Source organism: Sinohyriopsis cumingii, chromosome 8, assembly GCF_028554795.1.
Source record: "Sinohyriopsis cumingii isolate HCF-2022 chromosome 8, ASM2855479v2, whole genome shotgun sequence".
NCBI classification, from domain to species: Eukaryota; Metazoa; Mollusca; class Bivalvia; order Unionida; family Unionidae; genus Sinohyriopsis; species Sinohyriopsis cumingii.
In genome coordinates, this window is record NC_142968.1 from 110,529,195 (window position 1) to 110,546,437 (window position 17,243).

Below are 17,243 nucleotides of genomic sequence, written 5' to 3' on the forward strand. Positions count from 1 at the left end.
AAGCCTGAGAGAGAGAAGGACAGGGAGGTGGAGAGAGCAAGTTAGCTGCTTTTATGCTGGTTTTATGTTCAAAGATTTTGCGGAATAAACTTGGGAAATTCGCACATAGTTGATGAACGATTAAATAAAAGAAACAATATTTGCATACATGTTTTTTTTTCTTCTTAATGTTGCATCAATTTAGGATGTCATGAACATGTAAAATCTTATTTCATGCCATCAAGAGTCACACCCACAATTGCCGTAGGCATTTATTTCCGCGTTAGTGACGTCAGTCACGAATAGTTTCACTCTCTCAAAGGTTCACCTTCTTCAACTTAAAGTCATGGACTCCTGTAGCACTGTGAATAATCAGACGTAAATTTCCAATTTTAAATAAATACGCCTGGATGAGGCTATGAAAGTGCTTTGAAATCGCGCCTAAAACCTTGGACATTTCAAGCATTCCAAACAGCCACATAGTGGGTGATTTGATTACTGGATTCGATAAAGATCGTCTGATTTTGACTGGATTTTGAACAAACTGGCAATATAGATGCCAGAACATTATATTTTCTGCCGACTGTGACTTAAAAGTTATCAAGTATTCGCGAGTGATTAAGAAAAGGAATGATGAGCTCGGTATTATAATAAAGCTAAATCTCCATCGATATTTGCAACTGTGAGCGATCTGCAACGCATTTGATCCGGGCAATGTGAGTTGGGTGTTCTCAGTTATTACTGGATCAAATTCACTATTTGTGGCACGCTGCATTTTGCTATATGGTCAAGCTTAATGTCTATCTATGAAGACAAATGTTGTCACTGAATTATTAATATGGGCCAAAAAGGATGCTATGTGGTGAAAATTTACACACACAAAAACGATTAAATTATGGAATTAAGTTGCATCAATTGTAAAAAATATTTTTGTACGTGCACGTACGTAACGATTTTGATAAAGACATTCTCGCTTTTGTTGAAACTTTTAAAGTGACGAGTTAGTAAAATAAATAATGCACACGCAGCCTCAGTATAAGTGTATACACAAGAGACATTGCAAAGACCAAAAATAAACTAATTTTCCTATCCCTCCCAAATCCTCACCCGCAAAGCAGCACCAGATTACGACATAAAAACAAATATCCTCATACGTTTGAAACGTTGTTAAAAACTATTCACTTATCACTGAGGCCAACTAAAAGGTTGTTCAAGTACTTGGTGATTTCTTTCATCTGAAAATAAGATGAGGCTGTTACTAAGAAACACAGTTTAAATAAGGTCTAGAGAGATGATCCTGTTTCTCCTTCAAATCACCGAGAGCATTGTGTGAGATATGCATGCTAGATATCCAGGCCTGGAGATTATAAAACCAATTAACCTGTGTATGAGATAGACCTTTCCGTATCAGACCAATCAGAAAAGATCTTTCTAAAATAACATAGTTTATGACTACAAGAAATATAATCTTATGATCAAGCTCAAGAGTGGATGATGTTCTGGTCTGAAACTCGTACGGTATATGAATGCAGATGGGAGTGGGAACTTCACATGTCTCCACAAAAACAAACTAATGGTCAATACTTATCATGCACGGAAAAGAGATTAAACACAAATTTACTTACCTTTCAATTCCTTGAAAAACAAAATAACGAGGAACCAATGCGAGTTCCAAGAAATTCCTATGGCCGGCAGTTTTGATAGTGTCTAACACCAAGCTTTGAATGGCTGGATCACACTGTCAAGAAAAGACAATAATAGTAAATGCATAATGAAACGAGTTTTATTCCCTATTTTTCTGCACTGATTAGTGGCGACAATGATATGCTTTAAATAATCACAAAGAATGGAAACAAACAAAGATATGGTTGGCATGAGAATCACCGAGTAAGTCTGTACTTTCAAAGTGTGCAAATATACCTACGTTGCAAATTACACGTTAGGTTATGATACTTGTTTATGTTTCGTTTCTAAGGCTGACACGTGGAAATGTGCATAATCCAGCTTTAATGCCAGAAAGTCAATCTGTGGCAAAGGTGAATTGTTTCCATCAGTGTATTTCATCAAACAGTTGAAAACTTACCAGTTTAACCTGTCCTAGTACAACATTTTCCAAACAGTTATACCTGCACACTAAGTTATAAAATGTGTAATCAAAGACTACACTGTGAAACAAGTTATAAAATGTGTATTCAATAACTGCAATGTCAAACAAAAGTTATGACGTGTGTATTCAATGGCTACCATGTTAAACAAAAGTTATAAAATGTGTAATCAATGACATCACTGTTAAACAAAAGTTATAAAATGTATATTCAATGGCTACACTGTTAAACAAAAGTTATAAAATGTTTATTCAATGGCTACACTGTTAAACAAAAGTTATAAAATGTTTATTCAATGACTAAACCGTCTAACAAAAGTTATAAAATGTATATTCAATGGCTACACTGTTAAACAAAAGTTATAAAATGTTTATTCAATGACTAAACCGTCTAACAAAAGTTATAAAATGTATATTCAATGGCTACACTGTTAAACAAAAGTTATAAAATGTTTATTCAATGACTGTACTGTTAAATAAAAGTTGCAAAATGCGTAATCAATGACTACAGTTAAATAAAAGTTGCAAAATGCGTAATCGATGACTACAGTTAAATAAAAGTTGCAAAATGTCTATTCGATGACTACAGTTAAATAAAAGTTGCAAAATGCGTAATCGATGACTACAGTTAAATAAAAGTTGCAAAATGCGTAATCGATGACTACAGTTAAATAAAAGTTGCAAAATGTCTATTCGATGACTACACGGTTAAACAAAAAGATATAAAATGTGTAATCAATGACTACAAGATTAAAAAAGTTATAAAATGTGTAATCGATGACTACTTGCTTGAAAAAAGTTAACCGTAGCGTATCACAAGAATATGTATTAGACAGAATGCAGAAACGTCCAATTTCAAATCGCCAATTTTTTTTTTCTTCTTTAAGCAAATAATTAAGTTTATGTGTTATTATTCACGAACAGTTCGGATGCATGAATCAGTATTAATGCCTATGCCGACCTATTTCAATTTGAATAAGACCCAGGATTTGCATCATTTTGTCATGCGCTTTATTTATCGCTAAAACGGATCGCATGCTTTGTATTGTAACTGGCACAACTGAAGCACGTAATTGGGCATGTTAAGGGCATATATTGTTCCTTCAATCGATGGAGACACCCACCCCCAACCGAAAACAGTTTTCTGATAGACAAGAAAAGTAGTAGGAAACAGGTAAAACCAACATCATACGTGTGTGAAATGGAATCAAGAGACGAACTTCCTAACTGGTTGAGTATCATTAAGGATCTAGGTCATATGACCCGCGACGCTTGCTTCGACCTAGTGTAGTCGCGTTAGCACAACCTAATTTTATTGTATGTTTCTTTTAGCAGACCTGTTTGCCTGCATGGAGTTTAAGTTTATACGATATTAGCCTGATTCTTCTCGCAGATTTAAGACATCCATATTTATACAAATTATGGAATGTAACATTTTATGGATTTTCAAGTGATTCAAACCAATATGAATAGTCAGGTCAACAAAACTGATTTGAATTGTCAACTATGTCCATCAAAGATGCATTTCGCATAAAAATTTACAATTTGTTTAGACTTCGTATACTTTTTTGAGGTCAGTCAGAACAGGCTATAACAGAAGACACAGATGGACAGTTTGAAAGAATGCAATGCGGAGACAGGCAGTCATATACACGCTTAATTAAGAATGCCATGCATGCATCCATAACGAATATATATTTTTTAAATACTTCATAAACTGCACAGTTGTTCAAAGGAATATGACTAAAAAAATGTTCCAGTATATTGTACCAAGACCTCAATATGAAAGCATCTCAAATGTGTTTATGATAAGCGTATTTCAAAAGTCATGTCAAAGTAACACACGCGACGTTTAGATTCTAATGGTCCACTGTGTAAATATCATGTATACCTATGACCAGAGTAAAACTATAAAGACTGGGCTGATATTGTTAGCTGATAAAATTTATTCCGAAATAATTAAAACGAATATGTTACTAATGATTCCAGGTATACCTCCTTATGCGGTTTTAGGGTTTACCTTCTGTAGCCCTTTTAATTCATACAGAAAATAAATGGAAAAACTGTTTAACAGCAGCTAGTTTCAACAAAACCTGTTTTTGTTTCTGCATTTGTTTTCTAAAAGCGCTATCATTACTTGATTCATAAGGTTCCACCTGTGCTTTTTTGCTTTGTTTCGTAACTTGCTATAATACTCTCCTTCAAATACTTTTTAAAGGCTTCTTAACTATTCTTATGAGAGCTTGTACGTTGTCATGTTAAGGTCACAGTCTGTTTACTTTATACGACACAGGAACACACAAGTGATAAACATAAAACACTGTGCAATCTATTATCTTTGCCCCTTCTTCTTATGTGCAGACAAGTTCAATTAATCAGACAAATTATTGTAGCATTGAAATGTCGAGAGCATCTGATTGGGTGTACAGTGAAAGCATTCGTCTAGCGTCTGACCAGTCTTAGGTACGGTCCTGGACCACATTCACGATTTTTACCCAGTTAGGTTTAGAGGTACATTGATGGATAATTCACAACAGTGAAATGTTCCACCCGATAGTTATGCGTGATCATGAGTAATGCAGACTCGGGGACGCATACCTGAAAAGCGATGCTGCCGAAAGGTTTATTTAACAGAACACGTCGGATCGGTCCTGACAACCCTCCACTCTCTAACTCGCATATATTTTCCCAACCCCCTTCATTCCACAGCAATGTGGATGTGATAGGTCTAATAAAAGTTTTGTTCACACACACATACACACACACACACACACACACACACACACACACGTGATTTGATAAAACTTGTGCTCGAAAATAACCTTTTTCTTTAAATTTGGTAATACAAACTATGTCCAAAAAATGGGAACAGCAATGGGTAGTCCATTGGCACCTGCTTATGCATCTTCATTTATGGGAAAATTAGAAAATGATTTTCTAAATAAATGCCTCTTAAAACCAGATGTATGGTTAAGATTTTTAGACGATATCTTTATGATCTGGAGTTATTCATTAGAGGACCTTTATTATTTTATAGACAGTTTAAACAAATTACATCCAACAGTAAAATCTACATTCAATGTCTCTAAAGCTAAAGTGTCATTTTTGGACGTAGATGTGAAAAATGAAAATAATGACATTACAACCATGGTTCATGTTAAAAACACGAATATTCATCAATATGTTGAATATTCTTCATGCGATCCTAAATCATGTAAAAACGGGATATGATATATATATATATATATATATATATATATATATATATATATATATATATATATATATATATATATATATATATATATATATATATATATATATATATATATATATATATATATATATATATATATATATATTAAAATTAACCCACATTATGTCTTCCTCCACACACACAAAGCCCTTACGATTAGCAAAACAAGTTACATGGATTGGTTTATTTGAATAACGTATTACGCTCTTTCTCTTTGTAGCATTCTATCGACATTAAAGAAAACCCTTAATGTACCGTCTTCGATTAGGCAAATAGTACTTAGGCACTAAAACAAAAGACTACTTTCTTATCCATATGCCATATCGGGCCATGCAGAACGTCACCAGTTGTCATTCTAAAAAGAAAAGTAACCAGCAGGCTATATAATCGACACGGCATTCTTTTCAAGATTATGATTACGCTGCGTAAAGTGGATCATTGGTTTTTCGATCTTACCTCGTTTTGATTTACTATATTTGAATTATAAAAATTACTTCACTTTCCGGTAAGGGATTTCCTCCCCGTATTAGGTATTACTATAACGTATATAGCTGAAGGAGCACGTTTCCAATCTTAAAATGACTACTGAACCGTTTTTCGGTGGTTGACACAAGGTTGAACATAATTGTATAAAATACCAACATTTTGTTTTACGATTGTAACTATAATTAACAAAATGATCGATTTAATGTTTTTTGTCTCTTGTTTAGTCAAGTGTCAAACATGGGGGGTAATTTGTTTTGTAAGAAAGGAAGTAACCTATATGATAATATAGTCAGTCGAAACTACTGCAGCTGCCATTCATGTTGGATAAAGTTATGGATGACTGATAATTATATATATCTATCCAGCTTGCTTGCTTGTTAACATACCGTCTCATTTTCTGCAGAAAAAAAAACAACTTTTTCGTGACCTATGCGTATAGTTTTTTTCTCTCCAGAAACTGTAATTGTCACTTGACAGAGACATTAAAACCCATATCCTTAATTATCATGGTTTTTAAATGGGTCAAAAGGGGAATTATTTAAACACAAAATTTTAGTAAGTGCGATATAATTAAAGGTGTTCATTTTCAAACGAGTTTTACCGCAGAGAGGACAAGTCTGGTACACTTTGTTCACAAATTAATTACACGGAGGGGGAAGTTATGTGTTTGGCTTAATCATCTAATATTACTTTTAAAATGCGTAAAAACAGATACTGTGGATATAAAATTATATGGAGTGGAAATGAGCTATTGGATGCTCACATAAAACAACCAATAAAAATAAATTAGATTGCATCATAATATCTTCCTTCCTGATTGATAACATTGCAACCGCAACTTGATTGTTACTACTTTAATCAATCTTATAACAACAACAACGATTACTCATACTACTACTACTACTACTATTATTATTATTATTATTATCGCCGATTCTCTGCATCGTTTCAAGCATTCTATTATTTTATTCTCATTATAGAGAAAGTAAACTCCAACTGAATCTTTTTTTTCTTCTTCTTCTGCTTCTTTAGGCTTTTGGTGTTAAACGCTCGCCTTTACTGATCAATGCCACCACACCTCTGTCCGCGTTGGTTAGAGACTCGGGTTAAACCCATAACAACAACAACAACAACGATTTCTTCTTCGTTTATCGTCATTATTATTATTATTATTATTATTATTATTACTATTATTGTTATTATTATTATTTATGTATTCTCTTCTTACTAAAACTCCAGCTGTAGATTGCTTTTCTTTCCTTCTAACATGAAGGAATCCATGGCTGCCAAGACACGATAATGTCTACGAAACTGTAGAAGAATTTCAATTAGCAATAGCTAGTTTCTTCCGTATACTCTAGAATATTCTAATGGGATATCCAATTTCGTGCATTTCGTGGCTGCTTCAAGCTAAGAATTGAAAGACAATTGAAGGACAATGATAAAGGTCGCTCTACATAAACAATTGCCCAACCCCACCCACACCCGCACCCACACACCCATCCGCGAACTTAAGCGACGAACATTTACGCAAAACCATTAAAACTCATACTCATGAAGAAAGACGGAATTTTTAGTATGGCCGTTGTACTTGGTGTATATCGGGTCCAACTGCAATCAAAAGAGACCATGATTTGCAGTAGCAGAATGCACCAACAAGTCAGGGTCTATGTATTATGTTATGCTGCTTAGTACTAGCTAACATCATAGATCCAGATATACCAGCCAATTCTGCGACGGCAGATATAGGTCTGTGCAATCTGTGGTTGGATCTGGCATAAAAATGAATAGGCAGTACATTCTATAACAACATAAAACTGTGCAACAATGCTGAATTATCATCAAGCGACAACGTACGCCATTTCGATATTAATGAATCTGATTTTAATAGACGCTTTACTATCGGTCACATTACATATCAGCGTTGATATGATTTATGTATGGATTCGAGTTTCGTGAAGTCATTACACACTGAACATAATAATTTAAGGGACAATAACACTTCTTTTTATATCTTTGACGACTAACGTAAAAAAGAATATCTGCCGACAAATACCCGCTTATGTTACTATTATCCTGCTTTACATATTATGGGACCTGTTTCTGATATTGGTATTACAATGGATGGACCAATATTCGTCAGCCACATTGAACCATATCTTCGCTGTAAGATTTTATGTTCGTTAAATGTCGTATTTGTAGCAAAGCTAGGCACTTTACAATTTATATCTACGTCTCCGTTCATAGATTCGGTCGATCAGTGATTATTGGTCTGATTATGGGTACCAGTGTTATGATGATACATTTGTCAGTCTGAGTAATTCACAATTGGTCGATATAGTCCTCATACCAAACCATACTCAAGGAGCATTATGCTCACATGAGTATTATTGTAAATTGGGCCTGGTCCAGACCATAATTTTAATGCAAGCATATTTTGAGATATGCTCACCTATAATTGTTTGGTAATTAGAAATAAGAAACATTTTGTGTTTTCTGCGTTTGGAACCTGTTTTGTATTACGTGGCATGAAACCTCGATCTACGGATCATAATTGACATACTGATAAATCATACCATGGTGAAGAACAAAATACATTTGAAATATAAAATCATAGCCTCGCGATTACGTTTTTAGTTGGACTGAAGGAAAAGGTATTGTGGCGTAAGCGCCTTGTTAGATTCTTCGTTGACTGCATCTACGATATTATGGTCATTACAAATAGACAGTAAACAAGGACCTTAAGCCACAATCCAGCAGTATATTTGAATCTTTTCCTCTGGGCCTTGAAACAAAGTCTTGACCCCAACCCCTTCCAATCAAAGGAAGTTGTTTGATGGGAATTTTGATCCTCCCAGTGGGCCAGGCCCCGTCCTCCCGTGTAGTCCTTGAAGTTACATGGATGGTTCATATTTATGCCGTTCCCTGTTACAAGTGTCATGTATAACTATATTGTATGTGTAACTTTTGTCCATGGCTGTAGATTGTAAGGGGAATTTGTAAACAACTTATTACATAGATAAGGTTCGTCCATGATTATGGGTTGAACATTAAGATCATATTTGTAAACATGTTTGCATGGCCTTTTGACTTTATAAGGTTCTAGAAAGAGAACGTTTCACGAATTTAACGAGAAAATGAATAACATCTTGGCCAAAGAAAGTCTTAATTCCTTCATCTTAATATCAAACTTTTAGGAGTTTAGTTATAATACGTGAGAAATTAATTATTTAAAATATTCATTGGTATTACTAACTTTTCAATGACATATTGAACTAAATCACTTTTTGGGGATTATTATATATTCATTTAAGGGATTATATCATTATGACACATCAAGACTTTTGGCACATCAGCTCATGTACAACTATTGGCACATCAGCAAAATTCACTTTCGGAATTCCTTCAGTACACAATACTTATGAGTTTGTGAAATTTTAGGATGATTTGGGATTTAATCGACAAAACTACAATTTCCTTTTAAATTTTTAATTTGTATCCTAGGGAGATAAATTAATTCTTGGATTGTGAAAAACATGATGGTTGTATTTTTCTATTTCTCGTTTAAGACTGTAGAGTCTTAATAACAGGTATAGTCATTCAGGGATGAACACCGCTGAATTCCCCGCATATAGGATATTCTTTCCGGATGAAATATTAACAGTGGGATGGAAGTGGGTCTAAAGGTCAGCAAATGTACCCATTGTGATGACGTGTACATTATATTAGTCATACCGTATCAGCTGCAAAAATTGATTTACATGAATAATTAAGTGTTAGTACAAAGACTTAGCCGTATGAAAGATTTTAATATTGCAGGAATAACACTCACACAGTGTTGCACATATGTGATTAAAAATTCCAAACCCGAATCGTGTTTCTTTTTAATTAGTCCATTCGCTTTTGAAGTTTAATTAACTGGATCACATAGGCTTTGAGTTATCAAAAGCAATTTGCGTACAACACTTTGAAGCGTCACCTATTACACCGTATATCAGAATTCAATTTCTTCTCGTTCCTCAAATGCTTTAGGTCAATTATCCGATGGAAGATGTAGGCCATGTTTCGATTAAAAATGTATATTTATATCCCTCTGATCACTAATACCAACTTTATCTGGTTACTGCTAAACCTTCTTAAATTAGATGTAAACCGAGCAGTAATCAGAATCATTTCAATAGCAACATAGAGAAACGTAGTAAATGATACGGACCCTTTTTTGCGTCCGATTTTGTAAGCGCAACCTTGCGTTCGTAGATGATGGTATTAATCCAATTTTTCGTAAAATTAAAAGAAATTCATATAAAGTGGGTTCAAATATTTAAACAACTAAAATGTGTCAGCGTGGTGTAAAGAATAAGAAGAAATATAATTTCATTTATAAACTCTTATTTTTCTACATATACCATTTGTTTAAGTAAAACTATATGTTTATCTAACAGCGCATGCACAAAGAAAAGCATCCTTCCTGATAGCCCTCGACTTTGTGAATTTTGTAGTACTACTATCCTACACATTTTGTGCCTCAATATATCATATGATAATTAAACCTTCCATATATTGAATATATCTTCACTATTTAACCTTGTCACTTACTCTGCTTCTAAACATTGTGAAAGAAAGACTCTGCAAAAGATATGTGAGTCATTATTTCTGAAAGGTAATAAGGTACCAAATGAGCTTGTAATTGTTCAACATTTTGAAGGTCTTTTCGCAGTACAATCTGTCGTATTCAGCGTGAAACGTAGCCATTACTATTGATGTAAGGGCTAGGATCGCCATAAATTGGCTAGCCTCTCTTGCGTGGAAGCTTGATTGGACTTTAATTAGGACCCGCTAAGATAACGGTCGGACAGTAGAGAAAATGACAAAGTGGAAACAAAGCCAGAGACAAATGCTTGCAAAGTCTTGGGTCGTTTGAAATAAGTGTCGTGGAATTATAGTTTCCAGAATAGTTATTAATAAAGGCGGATTTGAGAGAATTATTCTGACTTCGATGGGAGTTTTAAAATTCTGGCGGTGAGAGAAACTTAACCGTTATTTGCTATGCAAAACGAGAGATGTTTTTTTTTCCAAACGAAATTCAAGGTTTTAAGTAATCTCCTTGCGAATTTGTCCAATTTTTTTCTGTCGGAAAGGAATTCTAAGGGACTCCAGGGAAATTAAGAAGTAAATTCTTTCGTTAAATAAATCCTCCAAGGGACGGGGATCTGGAAATTTGAAGGACATGGAAAGAGAGATTCAGCTTCATAGAAAATGGAACGAATCTCGGAAAAGCACAAGGTATTGTCTCAATCAGATACAATATGTTAATGTATGTATGTGTGTAACTATTTGTTGAAATTTGTTCGTTTTAAATTCAGATCTGAATTTGCGTTTAGTTCAGAAGTTAATCGTGCATTGGTCTTGAATGTTATATGATTCATGCAGTGTAGGAATGTCATGCCATATTTTGTTGATATGAACATGTTTGGATTTAGTGGTTTGTATGTAATATAATCATATATTATATGAATTTCATGCATTACTCTCATACGAATTGTGATAATTAAATTATCTGTCTTAGATGGTAGGTATCGTGTATGCTAAGAAGTGATTTTACTATGTCATTGTCAATGAATAGCTAATAAGCAGGTAGTACAATTAAGGCAAGAAGTGAAGTCCATTAATTCATTTGTGTAATTAAGTTGTGAATTATCTTTGCTGAGGATAATCGGCTGGTATCGACGGACATGGTTCTTGTAATTTACAGCCGACATTGGGACGTAATAGCGTATTTGAGAGGTTTAGTTATGCCACGGTTCCAGTAGGATACGGCTAGCAGCTGAGGATAGCCTTAGTCTGCTGAGTTACGACAAGAATTCTTCTGACATAACGAGAGTGTGAATATTGTTCAAAAGCCAAAGATGAAAAACATGACAAAGATTGCATTTTATTATTTAAAGGAAAAATATAGCTCCATACCCGTGTACCACGATGTTCGAGAATACGTTAACTGTTGTATTTTCGTGAATACATTAACACATTAAATATTGTATGTTCAGGAATACAGTAAATTTTATATGTACATAAATACGCTTACTAAAGTCAACAACAACAAAAAAAAAAACCTGTAACAGAAATAACACTAAGAAACAAAGCAATAATTACGTGTCAAAACCTTCGAGATTACGTTACCTGTTTTGATTTATGGATAGTCCCACTGACAATTATATTAGTCTTTACAGAAAGATACAATTTTAAAATATATTTAAATATACAGATTTGGTGACGAATAGGCAGAGGAACGACTTAAATGTAGTTTCTTTCATGGATGTAACAGACAGGCTATGATCATCGCAAGCCATTAGCAAAAAACCGCTGCTCTCTCAGGACACCCGTTACTACCTGCGATACAAATTCCTCGTTTTTGTGTGAATATGCATACCATAAGCAGGTCACCAATTAGCCAATGTGATATGCATTTATACATCAACATAAATGAATGTTTCAAGAGTGATATGTCACTTTGTGTGGAAGAGATTATATGATTGGCTCACTCAGAAGTACAAATCATGTCGGATGAACCTCTGGGAACATTTAGTGACTAGTTTTAAATTATTTGTAGGGTAGTGGTGGGATGCATAACATCCGTCTCAAATGAAGGATTTATACAGAAATCTACTTTTTATTTTGACACTGGACAGGACATAAATCGCACCGACTCCTTGTGACATCGAGAACAATTAAATGGTCCAAAATTAATACAGTAGTGAAAATAGTGATGGAGTTCCTCTTTCAAATCTCTCATGTTTGCTTGTTGGGTCAAATGATAAGAAAATGCATTCCATTCCCACAAGGTCTCACGAAAGTAGATGTAGTGGAAGGATTATATATATATATATATATATATATATATATATATATATATATATATATATATATATATATATATATAGCAACTGATCTGAATGAAGGAGTCGGAATGTGCACTGATTGATCTTCTATGTTTTCGAATATTGAATAAAATATTAGCACGCGTCTCTTTCTATCAAATATCTAATCGTGTCTGCTTTCTTTGTATGGAGCGAAAAGCATTTGAACGTTTCCAACATTTGGAAGAAATGTTCGTATTTAAGGAGGAAACAAGTCGAACAGTGGGACGTAATAGCGTATTTGAGAGGTATACGGGTTATTTCATGTTTGCATACTTTGACTTTACACGTGAGAATCCAGTACAAAAGACATGTATTCCAAGTGGGGCCGAACCAATGTTATCGAAAAATATTTTTCTTAGACCTCATTACTAACTTTGTCCTGAGTAACTATAATGAGCCCATGAATGTGATTGATACTCCACAGCAGCTCTAAGACCTTAAGGTGTCCTATGACTTACTTGCCTTTTAACGTCGTAGTACTCGTAAGGAGTCTTCTCACATTATTTCCGTGATGCTGGAGTACGCCTAAAGAGTCCTAGGACTTTATTTGTAATCCCCTTTTCGATGCAAATGTTTTATCCGTTGTTTGCTTTTATGGATCTAAATTCACCGTAAGCATGTTAATTCACGGCTAGAAGCCGATATAGTGCTTTGCCAATAAAGAAAATGAATTTGACAATTCAATAACAAACTAACGCAGCACCGAAAAACGGTTTTGTAGGTATCTAATAGCACGATATTAAGTCACATCTTTGGATATCATTATGTCAGTTTTACACAAATATTTCTATTTCGTGGTTCTTTAAATTTTGCTGGGCTGCGAGAAGAAAGATTGGCTAGATACTGGTGTGATATTCGGCGACCAGATTTAGGCGACCAGATTTATGGCTGTGTTGAAAAAGCATGCCACAATCCGCAAATATTTAATGCTAGTAATTTAGGATACTGACGTAAATGTTTAGTTATACGAACAACTATTTAGAGTCTGCCATTTCATATTAGTGTGTGGATAAGATGTTAAACTGTTTGTGCTTGTATATTATCTTTAAATTTACTGATAGCACACACATACAAATGAACTGTCATGTAGTAATATATATGGTAATTTATATGGTGTTTTTATCCTCCTGTATATTTCCTTTTAGTACTGATGTGTGGTTTGCAAGTGTCATAGTATTTTGGGGATTACTATTAGAAAACAGAGATATTTTAATCTTTTCTTGCTCAAATAGATGATGAGTTCAGGGAATCATCAAGAGGGGTTGTAACTTTATAATTGGCAGAGAGAAATATATGTATTTATAAGGTCTAACGGCTTGCCAGCACAATGGACATATGGTGCTGCAAGGCGAAGCATTAAAGTAAATTCCTCGCTTGCATGCTTGCAAACACGGCTAATAATCCAAAGTGGATTCTTCTTGGCTGAATTCATCAGGTTCCAATTTCAGCAACATGTCTGAAAGTTATGTCTAGACTTAAAACATTCGACTGGTCATTTTTATATCGGATTTAAATATCAGCCTATTTGATCTGGATTTGACCAAGAACATTTAGGCTAAGACATAACGGAAGCCAAGCATACTTTAGTTTTCTAATTGTCTGAACAGGAATTAGTCTTGCAACTATTCAATCAACTGTCAAAATTCTACAATTAACTTTCTGACTTACGCTGTTATTATTGAAACCATCGCTGGATTTCAAACTTAAGTCTAAGTGCTCACCTAAGTTCTGCTAGTGAATGTAGGCCAGAATATTTACCAAAATGAGCATGTTGAAGCAGCATATTAACAATATTGTTTTGTAGCATTATTTCTTATGCATAAATGGGATTAAACGAATCATACCTATCGCTTATTGAAAATGACTACTGTAATGGCGCAATCATTGTCTCAAAAAATATTTCGATGATTTTAAGAATTAATTATAAACGGTTGCATATACATTGGAACTTTCAATCTCTTTGTAAATATTTTAATGGAATATATGAGGGAAATAATTTTTAGGAACAGTAATACGCACAGGTATACTAATACTCACACGTACATAGACTGATATAACCAGTGTATCTATATATTCACAACTATTCGATTAAGAACATTCAAACTGGGTCTTGTAACTGGTATAAATGATTTAAATGGATGACAAAAACGTGTGTTTAATTGGTTTATTCTCTGATTAATCGTTTAATTTTCAGACGCAAGTAAGTTTTGATGCACTCTATCTTTATAATAACTTTTATAAGGCTCATTTATTGAAGATTGAAACTCATGTAATATAACGCCATCATTTATTTATAGATTAAAAAATATCGCCCATATTTTATAACGTCATCATTGATTTAAAGATTTAAAACATATCGCCCATGTAATATAACGATATCATTCGTTGTGGTTATAACTAAATAATTGAAACAATACAGAAATACAAGTGATCATATACAATCGAACAATTATAATCCATTTTAAAATTAAAGTCATGCGTTTATTTAACGTCTTGGGTGCCGTCTTTACTCGCTTATAAGTCAAACCTAACCGCAAACTACACAGACCCAGATCTGCCGTCGCATAATGTGCCGGCAGATCTGGGTCCGTGCAGTTTGAGTTAGGACTAATCAGTAGGACAAACGACATCGACCCTGATCTGTTGTTTGATGTTTGACTTTTCTTGTAATAAGTATGGACAATATTACTACTGTCGCATCAAAAGTTCAGCTATGGTAAGTACTCTGTGGGATCGTATACTCTGTGGGATCGTATACTCTTCGTTAAGATTATGACAGGAGGAGGGGCCTGAAGGGGCACAAAATTATATATAATCGTTGGTTAAATCATTATGTGGTCTCAATTCTGTTCCAACAAAGTGTACATGAATTACAAATCTTCACATTGAATACTGTTTCGAGTTTGCATGTAACGAGACAAGATAAAATAGCATCAGAAAGAAAATTACCATAAAGTTCGAGCGTGACCTCGGTAGGAAAACTGTAAAAAAAATTATTATCAAAGAAAGTGTTAATTGTTTTTAATAAAACACAGTGATTTTTTAATGCGTAAATTCGAATCTCGAGCTCGGTTAATGTTTTTTTGTAAGTTTGCCAGTAGCTTCCGGTGGGTATGTGGTTTTTACTCGGATTCTTCCTCCCCCAGTTATACAAGCCCTATTTACAACATATCATACTCTGATAAACGTCGATAAAACGAAATCAGCAATACAAACCACTCAATCACTATGCACATTTGTCATATTCCCTGCCAATGTACTTTGTCAGTTGATTACTAACTTTGTCAACTGATTACTAAGATGTACACTAAACATGTATCTTTGTCAAAATAGACCAAGCGGTTCGTTCGCTATACAGCGCTTAAATAATTCCAGTTGACAAAGACTATCGATGCAAAATGATAATTAAAGTTCAGTAAATGTTAAGAGACTTTTAGGTCCAATATATTACGTCATGGGGTCTTGATATTTTGCATAACTAGTCATTGTTAGGAGATAAACCGGGTTTCTTAATTTATGCAACGAGTCAACCATTATATAGCGTACATGTTTTGTTTGAAATCATTTTAATGCAAATCCTAGTATGTAAACAAATATCGATGGAATAAGTAAAGCCCCAATTTGGGCCTATATAAATAAGTGCGTGATGCTCATAGATAATCGTCAGAGAGTGGTAATGATGAAATTAATTCCACGTCCTCCAGAAATGGAACATTTAATTATGGAACCACAAAAATATGAGAAATAAACATCGGTCAATATATAAATGTTAAACAGATATATATCAACTGCCACCCTAGGTTCGTAAACATAATGAAATCTTATTGGGATAAACCCAAGTCAAGATGTAAAACACCACGAAGAAATCTAGTTTAAAGTAAGCGTACGTTTATGTCTTCGTGATTTGTTTAATTTGATAACTTGTGCTAACAAGATTTTGTACGTGGGTTAAATGACGTTTACTAGACTACCTACATAACTTAGTATTTACAGTAACACTGTGATCTAGTTAAATTTATATATATTTATATGTGTAATAATGGAACTGAATCTTTTCTAGCATAGAGTAAAGGAGTGTGTATGTGTGGTTCTTGGATCTGAATTTTGGATTTCTCTAGATATATGTTACGTAACTATTTTATCCTAACAAATTCCCCACTGTTCTCTAAGGGTTTGCATGGGAGACCATTTATCCGTCGTTACAAACCTGTTATATTCCTAACCCTTTATATATATATATATATATATATATATATATATATATATATATATATGTGTGTATGTGTGTGTGTGTGTGTGTGTGTGTGTGTGTGTGTGTCTTGTTACGACTTAATGGTCTTAATTTAAGTATCAGAAAAGAGCAAAAACAAACAAGTTTAATAAAGTTCAACAAATAATTTGTTTCCCTGGAACACAAAGTGAAAATGTAGAAATTTAAAAAGAACTTTCAGTATTGTGACATGAATTACAAATAGTCCTAAATGTTATATCCTGAATGAGG

General features: G+C 33.9%; 1 long non-coding RNA gene across 2 annotated transcripts in view; it reads right to left on the reverse strand.

Annotated features, from left to right (window-relative positions):
* The window catches only part of LOC149794369 (uncharacterized), a 221,050-nt gene that overhangs the window by 75,699 nt on the left and 128,108 nt on the right, over positions 1–17,243 (reverse strand). For both annotated transcript variants that reach the window (XR_016422624.1, XR_016422623.1), the window contains exon 3: positions 1,605–1,717. This is a non-coding gene — a long non-coding RNA (uncharacterized LOC149794369). The remainder of the gene's footprint in view (positions 1–1,604; positions 1,718–17,243) is intronic.